Here is an 11,837-nt window from a genome sequence, read left to right on the forward strand (position 1 = left end):
CACCTACAAAAGATTTTTTTAAATAAAAAGAACTAATATATAAGATGAGATGGGGTAAAGATTGAGCATGGAGAAGGCCCAGAGAAGAGGCCGTGTTAGAGGCTGGTTCCTCTTGAGTGAAAGAGGACTTGGGTTAAAGTACAAGGGAAGGGAGAGATGGTGAAGACGGAGACCCAGTGAGTACGTCAGCCTGACTAGTGGAAAGGATGCTCTAACACTAGACACCGAGACTTGGAGCCCATTCAAACGCTCTTGGACTTTACCTCCCAAGGCAATGGGGGATCAACATTAATTTATTCATTCAACAAACATTTAATGAGTGCCTATAACATGTGGCACACCCAGACAGGAACAAGATGTACTCCAGGAAGGGTGTTCCTTCACTGGCCTGCTTGTTCTGGCCACTGGACCCAGACTTTGTTGGTTGGATCCACCTAACATTATTGGATAGATATCCCCCAATAGTTTAATCATGTGTGTAAGTAGTTTTTCTGATCACAAGGCAAAACAACATCATCATAAAGATACAAACTTTGGACTGTGCACCCTGGCAAGATGTGCCTTCCCCTCAGGTCAGAGTCAGCACGTCTTGAGCGGGCCGAGCTTTCACCATCCTGTGGAGACCTGTTGGGAAGTAGAAGATCCCTACAGTCTGGGGGTGTCTCATGAATCATATTTTAAAATAGAGGCTGTGAGGATCACACCATAAAAGTTTCACCTGTTTATAGAGCTACCAACAGTCAGTCAGAGAGTGTGTTCTCTTTCATCCTCTCAAAAATCAGATATTATTGATTGTCTTCTTTACTCCAATGCAGGAATTTAACCATGTCAGCCAAATATATATATAATATATTAAATATATTGTATATATATATATATATATACATTACATATATGTGTGCATTGATTAGTTAAATGCATATGCTAAGTAAATGTCTTTGTTAGGTAAACATATGTGCTTTCGTTAGTTAAATCTATTTAATTGTTAGTAAGGTTGAGCATCTGTGTTCTGGCCATTCCTCAGTCACCTGTGTTTCTTCTGGGCTGGCTGTTCATGGCCTCGTCACCTGTTACTTCCCATCGTGGTGATCATTAGCTGTTTGGATGGAGGTGATAGCGGTTTTTGTTCGGTCCCTCCTGTGAGTGGTATTCCCAGAAGGAAGTGGTTTGAGGATGTTTCTTTCAGTTTTGGGGATCATGTGCTCCTTTTATCTGTCTTTCGGCCCCTGTAGCTCTCAAGTGCTTCCTGCCTTTCTTTAGTCTTGGCTCTGTTTGCTGGGGTCCAGGACGCCTGTCATCTCCATACCCTGGCTCTTCGTGTGGGTTCTCTTGAAGATGGCTACATTATGTCCACAAGTGGATTTCCCCAGAATGAACGGCAGTGCTCTGGTAAATGAGTCCTTCCACATCTGAGACTGTCTTCCAGTTCTCCTTACCTGTGAATCATATTCCAATTCATGTGGCATTCAGCAGTAGATGGGCACATCTCCTGGCATTCCAGACAGGGAGGTAAGCAGGCTAATGGGGAGCAGAGGGGCGAATTGTGTGACTTGGAAGTGTATGGAATTTTATTTTATTTTACTTTGAATTAATTAATTAATTTCCCCCAGCCCGATCACATTTTCTCCTCCCCCCTCCCTCCTATCCTCCCAGCCCCTCCTCCCAGACTCCCCCTCATCCACTCCTCCTCCTTTGTCTTCAGAAAAGGGCAGGCCTCCTGTGAATATCAGCCAGCCATGTCATACCAAGCTGCAGTAAGACTAGGCACCTCCTTTCCTATTAGGGCTGGATGAGGCAATCCGGTAGGAGGAAAGGGTCCCAAAAGCAGGTAACAGAGTCAAATGATAGTCTGCTATACTCATAGATCATTGGCTGGCCCAACTGTCATCAGAGAGGCTTCATCTAGCAACTGATGGAAACAGATGCAGAGATCCACAGCCGAACCTTAAATGGACCTCAGGGAATTCTACAGAAGAGGGAAAGGAAGGATTATGGGAACCAGTGTGGCCAAGAACACCACAAGAAAACCCACAGAATCAACTAACCTGGGCTCATAGGGGCTCACAGAGACTGAACCAACAACCAGAGAGCTTGCATGGGACTGGCCTAGGCCTAATGCATATACGTGACAGTTGTGTAGCTTGGTCTTCTTGCGGGGCTCCTAACAGTGGGAGCAGGGACTGGCTCTGACTCTGTGAATGGCATTTTAAATGTCCAGAATGTGAGAGCAGATTTTTGAATGTTCTCATGATAGAGAACTGGTTAAATGTTTGAGGTGATGAATGTGCCAGTCACCCTGATTCCTGGCAGTACCGCTGACAGCGCATGCCAAGCAAAACAGATCAGTTGCTTATGTACAAACAGCTGATGGGTCTGGAGAGCTGGATCCGTGGTTAGAGCACTTGCCAGGGTAAGCACAAGGACCAGAGTTCAGATCCCTCAAAGCCAGTAAATGCTGCCTGGGTGTGGAGGTTCACCTGTGAGTCCAGTCTCGGAAGGCAGGGAGAAGGGATCCTCAGTGCGCGTGAGCTACCTAGACTAGCTGTGTCAGTGAGCTACCTAGACTAGCCATGTCAGTGAGCTACCTAGACTAGCTGTGTCAGTGAGCTACCTAGACTAGCTGTGTCAGTGAGCTCTGGGCTCGAATGAGTGAGTGGCTCACTGAGTAAGGTGGACGATGATTCTGGACACCAGCCTTGGCCTGTCACATGCGCACACACTCCCACACACATATGCTTACACACATGCACACATGTATGAATAGCCACGTGCATGCACACAAATGGAAAAAGGAAAAAAATAGACAAGCATTACACAATGCATATATGTACACACTGTATTTCACATGCACTTGAAACATCATATTAGATACAATAAATGTGTGATTATTGTGTATTAATGCAAGTTTTTAAAAATAAAAATGAGTGGAGACAGAAGCTCTGCTAGGGTTTTGGAGGCTCTGAAAGCCAGGAGAGAGGGGCTGGAGAGACGGCTCACTGGCTGAGCACCTGTTGCTCTCTCAGAAAACCCAGGTTCAATTCCCCGCACCCACACGGCGGTTCACAACCATCTGTAACTCCAATTCTAGGGGCTCGGATACCCTTTTCTGGCCCCTTCAGTCACCAGACATGCGTGTGCTATTAGACATACATTCAAGCAAAACACCCATGCACATGAGATAAAATATATAAATCTAAGAAAGACATGTTTTGTTAAAAAGCCAGGACAGAAGGTGTTGCAAGCATCTGCGGAGGGAGACATGCGCTTAGTTAGGTCACAGGATGATTAGCCCAGCAAACACAGCAGGGAAAATTATAGGAGGAAAGATGGAAATGACTCCGAGTCACAGAAAGCTCTGCACAGGGAGTCATGATGTCACAGTCACAGCCGAGCACCAGCAGGCGCTAGTGTTGAGCGGCTGCTCACTGTTGCTTACGTCATCACGGTGCTCTTGGTTGTTGCTGGAGAGCTTTTGTCCAGGTTCCACCAAACCCCGCAGTCCCACAATCCACATATAAAATAATCACTCAGATGCTTATAATACTTATAAACTGTATGGCCGTGGCAGGCTTCTTGCTAACTGTTCTTTTATCTTAAATTAACCCATTTTTATAAATCTATGCCTTGCCATGTGGCTGGTGGCTTACCACAGTCTTTACATGCTGCTTGTCCTGGCGGTGGCTGCAGTGTCTCTCCCCCTTCTTCCTGTTTCCCCAATTCTCCTCTCTCCTTGTCCTGCCTATACTTCCTGTCTGGTCACTGGCCATCAGTGTTTTATTTATATAGAATGATATCCACAGCACTTGATCTTTGCCTCATGGGGGCAAAGTGACTGCTGCAGCTCCATATATCTAGCTGGCATCAAAGCACGAAAAGGAGGAAGAGAAGGACCAATAAGCCAATCGTTTTAGCAGGAAATGAACAACTTCCCAGAAGTCCCTTTCTTCCCACTAGACATCTCAAAAGACTGAGCTGTGCCATATGGCTGCATTATCCCCAAGGAGAGCGGGTAGGGGAGGCAAGTTACTTAGCTGACCCATTTCAAAGGGGAGATGGATTTTTATGGACAACTGCACTGTGTGCAACATCGCCAGCACACAGACATCATTGCTATCCCCAGTAGAACGAAACACAAGCGGGACACATTGGAATGTCTTAAAACTAAGAACTTCTGTCTCTCCACCAGACAGCATCACAAAGAGGGTGGCAGCCACACCAGGTCTGAGCTTAGAAAGAGGGGTCTTTGTCGTGGCTCCCCTCACTGTGGGCAGGGCTGTCTGTACCCCGCTCACACTTCCTCCCTTCAGGTGCGTTGTTCTGTGCGGGTAGCCGGAGCAAACCTGAAGCTGCTCCGCTCCAGACTGCTTCACAATTTGGTGAAAAGAGCAGAAACACGCGACAGTCACTCTGTCCTTATTACCCGTGCGTGCGGCGATCTCACCCAGAGCGGAATGCCCACAGAGGCTGTGAGACAGCCAGTCTCCCAGGGGACGCACTGAGATGGAGGCTTCCACTGAAGGCCGCTGTGCTGTCGGGGCCAGTGACTGCCACAGAGAGACGAAGGCCAGTGAGGTCACAGTTAACAATTTTCTGTGAAAAGGAGATGGTGCTAGGAAGCCTTTTCGTTTCCTGTTTTGGCAGTTTGCGTAAATGAGCTGGCTAGGGCCTGGAGAGATGGCTCAGTGGTTCAGAGTATGCATCGCTTTGGCAGAGGACAGGAGTTCAGATCTCAGTGTCCACATCAGGTGACTGACGCCCTGCAACTCCAGGTCCAGGGGATCTGACAGCTCCCTCTCCTGGCCTCTGGAAGCACCTGCACTCATGTGTACATTTCCACACACAGGCACACACAATTTAAAAAATATCTAAAAAAAAAATCCCCATAAAAACAAATGGTCCAGCTAATGGAAACGTGCCGGGGCCGTAGCTGGTCACAGGTCTCTTGTTAGCGGGCTCTAGTTTAGTTGATTGTAGCTGCTCGTTCCTGGGTCTTGATCGTGACTTTTATCTCATGGCCTTTCCTGAGCTCCAAGATGCCATCCATTTGTATACAAGAGCTCCCCAGAAGGAGAAGAAAAGAAGAAAAGGCAAAGAGACTATCATAGTTGATGCATTCGTCGGTGAAGCAGATGGATTTCAGAAATGTTAAAATGTAAAACAAAGGCTGGGGGGCGGCTCAGTCAGTCTCTAAAAGGTATGTTTTGCAAGCAGGAGACCTGGGTTTGATCCCTGGAACCCATACAAACAGGCCAGGCACAGTGGTGTGCCTATAATCCCAGTGCTGGGGAAGTGGAGACAGCGGATTTCTTGGGCAGCCAGCTTAGCCAAATTGGCAAGCTCCAAGCCAAGGAGAGACTTTATCTCAAATAAACAAAACAAAAAACCAGGATGGCACTTGAGGAAGTACACCTGAGGTTATCCTTTAACTTTCGTATGGGACACACACATATGCACCTGAACACACACGCACAAATACACACACACATACACACACACACACACACACACACATGCTCCCACATACATGTATATACACATATGCCTGCACACACTAACATGTACATACAACACTCACAGAATCACAAACTAAACCAAAATAACACAAATACTTGCCTGAAAGAGTTAACTAACTATACAGCACATTTTCTCACTTAACTTTCAAAAGAATTCTGTGGAGGGTGTGGGGGTGAGGCCCACTGCAGCAAGGCTCAGAGAGGTTCACCAGGTACCCCAACTTTATACTTGTAGCAGGAGGCGAGCCAGGGCTCACAGCCGGATCTGCTGGCTCCAGATCCCTGCTATTGTAACCTCTGAGCAGAAATGACTATCCCTGGGAGAAAAAGGTTACAGCAGGCCGAGCAGCTGTAACAAACAGGCCCAGGCATGCAACGGCGAGGGTGAAGTGAACGTGCATTTCTTGTTCCTTAATTCTCCGTGGTTGTTCGGGGGCAGGGGCAGCTTTCTCCCGTGCTGTCCATCAGAGCATGGAGCTTTCTTCCTCCCCAGCATGTGGGTTTCAAGAGGTCCCTGCTCAGTGAGCCGGAAGGGGAACGTGAGTGGTTGGCACTGGCACTCTGTTTCGGAGTTCTAGCATGCCAGTGCCAACCATTCACACTCTATTTAGAATGACCTAAGCCGCACTAAGCCACCATGGGAGCTGAGGATGAGGTCCTGCTCAGGGAACGGCCGTGAGTACGGCTGTAGAAAGTGAGAAAAGCTACTGACGTCATTCACGGAGAAGCTTATCAACCCTGGACAAGGTTGAACCACAGGGAAAAAAAAATCGAGATTTTGTGCTGACTGGGCCTTGAACACTTCTACACTCTGGCTGCTGTTCCTCCCCTCCCCTCCCCGTTCTCTCCCCTCCCCTCCCCTTCCATAGAAAGGTGGCATCGCCGAGCACTGCTTACTAACATTGTTCATTTTTATCCTAGTCTACATCCTCAGCTGATGCTGGGTGGCAGTGAACAGGTTTTGCTTTTGTACATTTATAAATGTGTTGAAAATAAAAGATGTCTATCAGTAGCTGTTTACAGCATTAAAGGAGTGGCCTGTGGATATGACAAAAACGTGTGAAGTTTCCTCACACATGAAAGAATGCTGGTAGACATTGCACCACACTCCAAGTATCAGATCCCACCCCTGGGCATGTTTGTCACATCTTTTAACTGTGACAAAACACTTGAGAACATTAGCTTTGAAGAGGAAAAATTAATTTTGGCTCACGGTATCAGAGGCTGCACTCCATAGTCAACTGGCTTGGGTGCTTTTAGACCTGTGGCCAAGGAGAACATCACGGTGGAAGCCTGCTTAGCTTGTGGCAGCCAGAAAGCAGAGAAAGAGTCTGGGTCAGGATATGCCTCTTAGGGACACATCCCTTCTCCCCCAGGTCACCTACTTCTTCTAATTAGGTCCCACACACTAGGAGTCCATTCATCAGTGGAATTACCCAGTGATTAGTTTAGTGTCTTTGTGATCCAGTCACCTATGGCCACTGCTGCAGGAAAAAGTCCTCAACACTTGAGCATTTGGGAAACTTTCCATTTCCAGCTTTTAATGCTGCATGATGGCAGAGCACTGTGTCATTTAGGCTGACAGCAGATGGTCCCTGCTTAGGTCTCAGCTGGTCCCAGGGCCTTTGAGGGAAGCCCAGCTCTGAGGGAAACCCAAGGCTAGTCCCTGTCCGTTTCCATTGTGTCCTCAAAGCAGGAACAGGGTATATAGGTCTTGCCCAGGGCCTGAGGCTGGGTACATCCCTTCCTCATGGTTCCCCTTTGTCCCATTGGGCCTTTCTCCAGAGTGTTGAATTCTTAGATGCCCTTGTAGAAGATTCCGTACCCTGGCTAAGCTCTCTATTGGCTGGCTGGCACACTTCCCGAGGGCAAGAGAAGGGAGAGAGAGAGGGTAAGGGCAGCCTGCTCTCCAGAGCCCATATTCTTCCAGGAAACAGCTGGTTGACAGAGGCATTTCTAGGTATTCCATGTGGCCAGTGACGAAAAACTGAATTTGCTTAGGAGAGGAGGATCATGGGAAACCCCTTAGGAGATGAAAGACCTAATAGGGAGCCAACAGTGTTTGTGTCCAGCATTACAGAGGGCCCTTGATGTCTTGTGACAGGGGAATCCTCACTGCTTATCACAAGGTGCTCATAAGACACTCTTCATGCTTTAGAAGTCCAGGATGAAAATCTGACAGTGTGGGTGCTCCCAGAGATGTGCGAGATCCCGCCTAAGATGGCTAATGGGCTGTCTTCCAATGTTTACACTAAGGGATAAGGTGACATTATCTAGAAAAACACCAGTGTGTGCTGCCTAAAATGTTCTATGCATGCACACACAGGGACATATATATGCTTGCTCATTCCAGCACGGCTTGTAACCAAGGTGGAACTGGAGTGCCACAGTTTGGATATGAAGTGTCCCCTGAGAAGACTCATGTTTGGAAGCCTTGGTCTTGAGATTGGTGATATTACTGAGAGACTTCAAATCCTGAGGGTTCTGACCTAATCAATGGGTGTATTCATTGGTGGCTTCTTAATTTACTGGCATTATTGGGACGTGGTGGAAACTGGGAATGGGGTAGGGCTATAGGAAGCCGGCGACTGAGGACATGCTTTAGAAAAGTACATCTGTTGTTTATATCAGGCATTTTGTAATAGCATCAAAAACCAACATATGAAGGCACCTAGCAATAAGAATAAATAGAGGCCGGGCGTTGGTGGCACACTCCTTTAATCCCAGCACTCGGGAGGCAGAGCCAGGAGGATCTCTGTGAGTTCGAGGCTAACCTGGGCTACCAAGTGAGCTCCAGGAAAGGCGCAAAGCTACACAGAGAAACCCTGTCTCAAAAAACCAAAAAAAAAAAAAAAAAAAAGAATAAATAGATAGACTGATTGTGGAAATCAGGATATATAACTTCACTTACTGTATCAATATGAGAGAGCTAAGAACTGTAACACTGAAGGGGAAAAGCATGATACAGAACACATGCCTGTAGGTCACATACCAAAGTAACCTTACATTTAGTGGCAGCAAGAAGTGTTTATCGTCGTTGTCACAGTCTGTGTGAGCTGGGAGATTAGGAGCTGCTCAGCTGGGAGGTTCAGGCTCGTGAAGAAACAATGGAGATAATTGCTGGAGCTGTAGTCATTGAAGATGGCTCTGAGGCTGGGGAAGCCATTTCTAAGAAGTCTTATTCATCTGCTGCCATGTTGGAGCTCTGAGTTTGTCCCTGTATCAACCTCCTTGGAGCGGCTTGAGGATCCTCAGGACATGGCAGCCCATCCATCACTCCCAGAGTGAGCACTCCCCAAGAGGGCAAAGCAGAAGTGGCCATGTCTTTTATGGTGTAGCCTTAGAAGCTGCACCTCCATCTTCGTCCTCATCTGATTGATTACGAGTGAGTTTGTAAGTTTGGTTCACATTTAGGTAAGGGGAACAGGCACCCAGCTTTCAAAGGAAGGACGGTTTAAAAAGTGGTGGGTTATATCTTATTTTAGAATGTGCGTGGACATGGATTGATACCATTTCTATTATTAAAATGTTCACATGCAGGCCTGGGCCATCAGCCAGAGCTGCCTACCTCGCTGCTATGGGCATGGTTTCGGGGTGAATGCATGCTTAGCTGCTGTGGGTTCTATTTTTAGGCTTTCTGAACTTTTAAGATATGAACCATGGACTGCTTGAGCCATTTTGCTTATAAGAAGACAATTTTGGAATAAAAAGAGTAGTGGTGTTTCTGAAGGACACACACAGGGCAGGGAAGGAGAGGGAGGGAGAGGGAGAGGGAGAGGGAGAAGGAGGGGGGGAGATCACCTTGGTTAGGATGTGCCTGACTCTTTCTCTGGTCTTTTCAGTAAACAATAGGGTCCCTCAAGAACTGAGGCTAACACTGACTTGGGCTGCACGTCCCTAACTGGCTGCCATTGTGTACTTCCTGTATGAAATAGTCAAGGTGTTGGATTTCCGGTTCAGGGTAAGAGTGATTGGCAGTTATGCAGGGTGGAAGTCCGCAATGAGATTAACTTCCACTCTGAGTCTCATTTAGAAATGGCTGCGCCCTCTCCAGCTGTTGGGTGTAGCTCAGCACCCCAGAAGCAACTGCTTAGATAGCTGCCGTGTCCCCCACAGACCCCTGACAGCACGCTCTTCCGGCTTCCCCTATCTGCCACAGTGCTGGTAGAATATGGTTTTGAAAAGGCTGAGGTTGTATTGTTCCATGCTCAGAAACTGCCCACGACACCAGGTTCTTCAGTCTGGCATCTAAAGCTGTCCATTGTGCAGCCTCAACTTTCTTTTCCAGAACCATACACACACCAATAAAATGCCACACCAACACACACACACACACACACACACACACACACACACACACACATCAGTACAAACACCACACCAACACACCACATACACACCACATCAACACACACTAAACATACACATCAACACACCACATACATACACACACCAGTACCAACACCACACTAACATATACCACACATACATTACACACACCAATACAAATACCATACCAACACACACTGCATACACATCACACCAACACATACCACACACACACACCACCAACACATACCACATACATACCACACACACACCAATATAAACACCACCAACACATACCACATACACACTGCACACACTACACACATATACTAACACACATGAACCATATACATACCACACATACCACATACATACACCACACATACAAACATACAATACACATATAAACAACACATATACATCACATACCACATATAACACACAAACATCACACATACCACACTCACACACCAACATATACCACACACACCACACACATACCCACACATACACTAACATACACCACACAATACACGAACAGATATGCTACACTGCTGTGGGATTATATGAAAATGTGTTGCTATGATTGATTGATAAATAAAGTGCTGATTGGTCAATAGCCAGGCAGGAAGTATAGTATAAGTGGGACAAGCAGAGAGGAGAATTCAGGGAAGAGGAAGGCTGAGTGAGGAAACTGCCAGCTGCCACAATGAGAAGAAACATGTAAGATACTGGTAAGCCACAGGCCACGTGGCAAGGTATAGATTTATAGAAATGGGTTAATTTAAGATATAAGAACAGTTAGCAAGAAGCCTGCCATGGCCATACAGTTTATAAGTAATATAATCATCTGAGTGATTATTTTATATTTGGGCTGCGGGACTGCTGGGGCTTGGCAGAGCCCGGAGAGAAACTCAAGCTTCACTACATACATGCCAACATGCAAACACACTCACGCACTTCTTTTCTTCATTAGGTTAGGTTAAGAGGGACAGATGTATCCCTCAGGTAGGTTTGGGTCTGTGACAGCCTCAAAGATGGTCCCCAAGAGTATTGTTGCCTGGTGCTGATGCTCTTGTATAATTCTGCTGTGTTCTTCCATATGGCTAGGTCTGATCTATACAGCCAATCAGACGCCATTTGCCATGTTCCATTCCTGCATCAACTTGGCCTGGCCATGGGGTGCCCAGATATAGGTGAAACATTGTTTCTGGATATGTCTATGTGGATGGGAGATTCTAGATGAGGTTAACATTGGAAACGGTGGGCCCACAGAGTGGAATGTTCTCCCTCACATGAGCAGCTGCAATCTGCTCTACTTAGGACCTTGACACAGAAAAGTCAGAGGAGGGACAAGGGAGACTTGAGGCTCTCTGCCTGTTTGAGATGAGATGTTGCTCTTCTCATCCTCAGCCTGGACTCACAGGGCTAATGTGCCTGCCTTGAACCTAGACTTGGAGGAGAACTCACACCACTGGTGTGGACAGAAGCAATGGTTTTTCTCAGCGCAGACAGCGGATCAGTGCTTCCAAGCTTGCTGTCACGTGGCATCGTGGGAGCCATTGCTACGCTCCTGCTTTGGTCTTTTGGGGACCAATCATAGAACATTTATCCCTTTGATCTGTTTCTCTTTTTTCGCCTCTTACCTTTTTCCTCTGGATTTTAGGAAAGATTTAAATCCATTTAATAGGTTCACCAGCTTGACTGCATTGACTAATCTACTCACTATAGCTGCTGCTTCTGGGGCTGCATGAGCCCCATCTCCAGGTGTTTCCACGGTCTAGGGATTGCTTTTGAGACAGAGTCCCACTGTGTGGCCCTGGCTGGCCTGGAACTTGATCCGTAGATCACACTGTCCTCAAATTCAGAGAGATCCATCCAGCACTGCCTCCTCAGCGCTGGGGTTAAAGGTGTGCACCACCACGCCTAGTGTATTCTTTTCTCGTTAAGAATTGCTTTAGGGATTTAGTAGTCTCACATCTGGGAAGACTACAG

This window comes from Peromyscus leucopus, chromosome 1 (assembly GCF_004664715.2).
Source record: "Peromyscus leucopus breed LL Stock chromosome 1, UCI_PerLeu_2.1, whole genome shotgun sequence".
Classification (NCBI taxonomy): Eukaryota; Metazoa; Chordata; class Mammalia; order Rodentia; family Cricetidae; genus Peromyscus; species Peromyscus leucopus.